Genomic DNA, 6,815 nt, shown 5'->3' with positions numbered 1-6,815 from the left:
CAAACACAAACGACGTCGTCGTGCGAAAACGTCCCCAGTCCACCTTATGGTGGAACTGCCTCATGTCTTCGCAAGTCAAGAGGGATCCTAATGCCTCATCTTCGGGGTGCTGTTGATCATGGATTCACGGATTGATACACAAGATTGAGGCTTCCTCTCAACTTCCCGGGTCGGGTTTGTGCTTGTCGTTGAGCGGCTTTGGTTCTCTTGAAAGGCGCAAGCGAGGCAGTAAGCGTAATGACTCGTACAAAAAGCGTCTAATAGTGCTTTGAACTGGGTACTTGATGCAGCGTGGACAACCGCTGGAGAAAGGTTATTCCACGAAGCAGCTACCCAAAATGAGAAACAACTCCTAATGAAAGTGTGCGCTGTGAGCTTAAAAATCATCTTACCATGTCCCCGGCGTGTCTTAGCTGGGTCAGCGTGTAAGACCTGTCGGGTAAATTTTGTTCCAACAGTGCAGAAGTAAGTATTAGGTCTCTTCGGAGGCGACGATACTCAAGGAGAAAGAGGTCAACCATCGCGAGTCGCATTCCATAGTCCACAGCTTGAAGGCAGGTAGCCATTTTCGTAACAGCTCGCTGGACACGCTCCATGCGTGTTACGTCTTTCGTGCGTCCTGTGTAGACAATTTGGTTGGCGTATTCAAGAAGCGGTCTGACGTAGGACCCATAGATTATTTGGAAGTCCGTGGGAGTGATACAGTAGAATGTACGTCGAATCATAAAGAACGGTGAATGCATTTAGAACCGATTTCTCATAGTTAAGAGGGCATGTTTGAAGGGAGCCAGATACCCAATTTCTTTTTGGTATTTATCCTCTTGGGGTCTTCTGGCCCATTCTTACCATGCACGACAACGACGCTCGCTAAGTCTCCTCCGGATGACATGTGAACGTTTCTCGTCATTCAGGGGAAAGTTTCAGTCCAACGACCGCTATTTTGTAGCGTCTACATCCATTTGGAGGGCACTGGCATTTAAACTCCTGGATTTCAAGTCGTCCACAAAAAGTAGACATGGACTTGAAAGAACATCTGGAAGGTCATTGACGTAGATCAGAAACAAAAGTGGTCCCAAAACAGAGCCTTGAGGAACTCCAATGGAGACCGACGCTGAGGAAGCGTAGGTCGATCCTACTTTCACTCGGAATGTCCTCAGTGATAGGAAAACCTTAATCCAGTGTAGGATTTTCCATTGACTCCCGTAATACTCGAGCTTGTGGAACAGTGGGACGCGTGGGACTCCATGGAATGCTTTCGATAAGTCGAAATATATGGCATCTGGTATGAGTCCCTCGTCCTTGGCTTGTATATATGGCATCTGGTATGAGTACCTCGTCCTTGGCTTGGGTTAAGTCGTCCATAAGTACGAGCATGTTTGTCTCGCAATACCGGTTTGGGAGGAATTCGTGTTGCACTAGGGATTGTGAGGTTTTTGTTGATGATGCGATTTAAGATGGCCCGCTTCAGAATGCGCTCCATCATCCTGAGCAGTGCGCTGGTGAGGCTAATATGCGTGTAGCTGCCGTGCGACAGTCGATCACCAGTTTTGTAGATTGGCGTGATAATCGGTTCCCTCCAAGCTGATGGTATGTTGCTTTCGTCGAGTGACTGACGAAACACCAGGTAGGAATGTTTTGCCACTATGAGCGGTCTTTGATGGACTTCGTTTGGGCAGAACGCACTGAAGGCGTTCGTCTTGTGCTAGAGTCGACGAATGTCCCTAATGAGTATGACGTTGGTTATAGTCCGCTGGTCTTGAGAAGATTGAATGTGATTATATCATGGGGGCATGCCTGCACATGCCTTCATAGTGTCCTCTGTAGGCTTCGGGTACCACCTGTATCACTCGCGGGTTTCCCGTTTGTCTTCCAAGGTGAAGGCGGTTGGCTTATTCTGTGGTGTCTCATATACTTAAATAGCACATTTCTGTCTGCGGGCGAGGTGTAATATCGTTGCTTGTTTTCGTATCTTCCGTTTGCGGATTTTGATTTGTAATGGTTCCGCATTTTTCTATTACAAGACTGCGTGAATGAAACACCAAGCGGCTCATGGCATCAGAACTGCCGAGGACAGTGGACAGGTGTACATATTGGGTTATACGTATCTGTACACGTTTGCACCACGTTAGATGGCAGCATTGTCGAATTGCTAAAGCGCGTTTTGCTTTCTTCCAACTAAGGTTTCTCTGGGGTCGATGTGACGTTGGACAGGCTGACATTGATGAAAGGCAGGGTCTACAATTAGGCAGTGCGTGGTTGCGAAGCCTGGCCGCTGTTAATTGAAGACGGGAAGATTGTTTGTCTCTGCCCATCTGTGCCTTCGAAGCCTTGCACGTATCATGGGAACTTTAACTTAGTACTGTTGAAGTGCGGGAAGACATTTTGGTAACAACACTGCTTGCCAGGATCATGAGCTATCTCGGTTGCACCAACTACCCTGGCTCGTCCAAGTGCTCCATATGCAGCGTGATCGATCACCTTGCCATACTCTGTTTGCTGAGCCCGGTGTGTTCTGTAAAATCAACAGTAATAATAACCGTTCAACTGTAACAACCGTGTCTAGTGTATGTTCTGCGACTGCCGAGTCCTTTAGTAACGTTCGATATTCATCTGCGTTTCTCAGCGACCTGTTTGTTTTCCTGTCATACTTTCCGATTCGGGTGTGAATTTCCCTAGACGTCTGTTCTATATAGACCTCAATGCAGTCATTACACTTGATTTTGTGGATACAGTCCCTAGTTATGTTTTCCAGGAGGGGATCCTTCAATTGCATCAGTGCAGAGCACAGAATGTTTCTTCTCTGGAAAGTTACTCTCATGTTGGCCGTTTTCGGACTCCATCGAATGACCTCCAATGTCCTTGGTTTATATGAAACAACAAACGTTCCAATATATTTCCGGTTGAGTTTCGCCACCGGTACCATCATCCTTCGTAATTGACGCCTAATCCATTACCCCGAAGTTTGTTCTTTACGTCAGTTTTGGCCGATGTCCGATCAACTTCTGTGCACAGGATCCTTGCACACTTAGACATTGATGAGGAATACTAGTAAATACCGATTTCGGATAGTCAGATGAGTAGTTCAAAACTATCCCAGTATCAGTTGGCTTCTCGTATACCGTGGTCTTTAGTTTCACCCCGACCTTATGTGCCATCCAGTCTAAAAATGCCAATGTACCTGAGGTTGACTCTATCTCCATACTAAATTCGATGTATGGACTCAGTTCATTCAGATAGTTGCAGAACCCTGCACTGACGATGTCACCTCGATTGGTGATGAAACGTTAGCAATCCAACTGCCAAGCTCGGCGAACAAACCAACAAGCAGAACTCATTAACCTTGTGTCTTCATCAGGACGAAAGTATCATCCACATAACGCCAGAATACCTTGAATGGGTATGGAAATCCGCCTGTTCAAATTCTTCCATAAATATATTTGCCTAAACCGGGGATATTGGAGATCCTATTGCTAGACCTTGTTCTTGAGTGTAGACCACCCCACCATTTCATCTGCCGTAAGCTGTGTCCATTCTGAAATAGTGGGTTTTGCTAGTAGCAGTCACTTGGTTATTTCTTAAGAGCCCCCTCCTGGCACACTTGTGAATTGACATCGAGACGTACAAGGATGTCATCTGGTCCAACGGTGACCCCAGCTACTTTGATGGCAAGGTCATACGGATTCTTAATGTAAGTACTAGACGCTTGCCCACCAAGGAATGCCTCGAAAGTTTGTAAACATAATACGCTCTTTGTATTCTCAGACTTCCGGACGTGTGAGAGTGTACGGAGAGCTCTCCAAAAGCTTCCGTACACAAAGCGGCGTCCGTCAGGGATGCCCACTCCATTCCTTTTTAACTTTGTGATCGATGAAATAATGAGACGAACTCTGGAGGGTCTCCAAAACCCTGGTGTTCAAATAGCCTGTGAAGAAAACCTTGCCTATCTGGAACATGCAGACGACATCTTTCTCATGTCCGAAGAAGAGGGGAAGGCGCAAGTATTCTTGGATGAACTGACCAAAGTCATCCCGTCCTTTGGTATGCACTTTGCACCCACAAAGTGTAAGGTCATGCTTTTTGGACTTGCAGTCACTGAACACGCCACTTACAATCCAGGGAGAAGTACTGGAAGTTGTGGAGCGTTTTACGTATCTTGGAAGTTGTATTAGTTCTGATTGTAGTGTGACAGATGAGGTGAATGCTCGAATCAGCAAGGCTCGGGCCGCGTTTGCTAACTTGAGACACCTATGGCGTCAGAATGGTTTATCCCTGAATCTGAAGGGACGTGTGTATCAAGCTACAGTACGGGCTGTTTTGTTGTATGGCTGAGACTTGGCCTATTCGAGCAGCGGAACTGAGACGTCTTCAGGTGTCCGATAATGGTTGCCTCAGAACCATAGCTCGTGTGATTTGGTGTCGGCGAATCCGTAATGAGGCAGTTAGAAAGCGTGTTTTCGGTTGTGTAACGGGTACTTACATTGAATAATGTGTCCAGTACCAGAAGCTGCTTTGATTGGGACATGTGTTACGTATGCCGAACCATCGTTTGCCGAAGGGAGTGCTGTTTTCCATGCCCAACTCAGAGTGGCGTAAACAGAGGGGTGGCCAACCCACGACCTGGCAGAGGAGTATGAAGGAGATCACGAAACGCTTGGGTGCTGTCGGTGCTACTCGCCTTCCAGGATGGGGACCGCGTGATCCTCACTGTGCCTGGTTGGAGACACTACAAGATATGGCTGCCAACCGATGTCAGTGGCGTTCTTGTTGTCAGTTTCTGTCCAGATTGCCTGAGTGAATGTCTGGAGGTGTAGGCACCTCGGAATGATTGTGTTAAGCTAGCACTAAGTCCCTCCCCCATCCACCTTTATTCTTTTCTTCACAATAAGGCTTTCAAATAAGTCATGGCTGTACGGCAGTGAAGCATCTGTGTTGAACACTGATGTCATGCTGTCGATGATGATGACTAGATTATCCGACAAGGGGTTTTAGAAGACCTGTCAGAAATCTGGCCAGCTCATGGAGTGGAGAACCTATTCCGTCTACTGTCGATCTCACCGAGACATCTGATGTATGGATTTTTGGAAGGCCATAAAGCCGTGGTTGAATTGAACCTTCGGGATACAATCGATTCCAGTTGCCTTGTTTTCAGTGGTTTATCTCGGACTGCGAATATTTGCCAACTTCAGCTTCACTCTTATTCATCATAGATGTAATTATAGATATAATTCGCATTATCTATCTCCCGGTAGGGACCCTCGGCTAGATGTTGCTTGATCTTCTGTAGATAGTCACTCTCGTTCATGATAACCGTGGCTTCACCCTTATCTGCCTTTATAACCACTATGTTGCCCACCGATTCTAGGATGCTTAACGCTCTTCGATCTACCGGTGCAAAATTTGGAGCTCCTAGCTGCGGGGCCTAGGCGTCAATTACGAAGGATGATGGTACCGACCGGGAAACTCAACCGGAAATATATTGGAACGTTTGTTGTTTCATATAAACCAAGGACATTGGAGGTCATTCGATGGAGTCCGAAAACGGCCAACATGAGAGTAACTTTCCAGAGAAGAAACATTCTGTGCTCTGCACTGATGCAATTGAAGGATCCCCTCCTGGAAAACATAACTAGGGACTGTATCCACAAAATCAAGTGTAGTGACTGCATTGAGGTCTATATAGAACAGACGTCCAGGGAAATTCACACCTGAATCGGAGAGTATAAGGGGAGAATACACAGGTCACTGAGAAACACAGATGAATATCGAACGTTACTAAAGGACTCGGCAGTCGCATAACATACACTGGACACGGGATACAAAGCCGGTTTAGAAAATGTTGAGGTTTTGAGGCGAGGACTACGGTCCACGTCACATAGACTGATGGCCGAGGTGGTAGAAATCGCCAAGCATCCCAGTGTTAACAGAATAGAAGGCGTGGAACTGGCAAGCGTGTGGAAAACTGTTTTGAATCATTCGAGCTGACACATATTGATGTCCTGTCATCAGAAGGAGTAGTCATCATATGAATTCCACTTAACCTCACCTCGCTCCCCCAAATGAACTGTCGCAGCACTCACAACTCTACAAAGACCAAACAAAATCTACCAGTGAAACCCGGGGTGAATAGTCAGTTGAAGCACCCTGAAGTGGAAGATTAAGCGATCAGAACTTATTTGAAACTCCCCCCTCAATCCATGAACGCAAGATTTTGACAACCACACCAACCGACAAGAGCCGTTAATTGACACTGATTATCTGAATAGGACTTACCGACTGGTTCCCTGTGTGTGTTTTAACCTGGCCAATTTTGTGACCTGCTCTCTTGGCCTGATGAAACTTTGTGTCAAAAGCGAAACGTTGTCCAAGTAGAAAACTACCGATTGTCAAACCGTTTTGAAACCAAAACAGTGGCATTTTTGTATCTATTTTTGTTCTTGGTGATCAACTTGTTATTTTCTTTTTTCCTTTTCTACATACTTTTCTGTAATCCCTCTGGACAACCCTGTGCTGCCAAAAGGTACAGCGACTTGACGCTTTGTGTCAAAAGCGAAACGTTGTCCAAGTAGAAAACTACCGATTGTCAAACCGTTTTGAAACCAAAACAGTGGCATTTTTGTATCTATTTTTGTTCTTGGTGATCAACTTGTTATTTTCTTTTTTCCTTTTCTACATACTTTTCTGTAATCCCTCTGGACAACCCTGTGCTGCCAAAAGGTACAGCGACTTGACGTGTCTCTGTATATGGTTCATAGTTGTCAAACTGAACTAAACTGGGAATACTAGCATATTCTTGTGAACCATGAAGAAGGTTTCAT

This window comes from Opisthorchis viverrini (genome assembly GCF_000715545.1).
Source record: "Opisthorchis viverrini unplaced genomic scaffold opera_v5_30, whole genome shotgun sequence".
In the NCBI taxonomy this organism is placed as follows: domain Eukaryota; kingdom Metazoa; phylum Platyhelminthes; class Trematoda; order Opisthorchiida; family Opisthorchiidae; genus Opisthorchis; species Opisthorchis viverrini.
Note: the sequence above shows the minus strand (reverse complement) of the source record.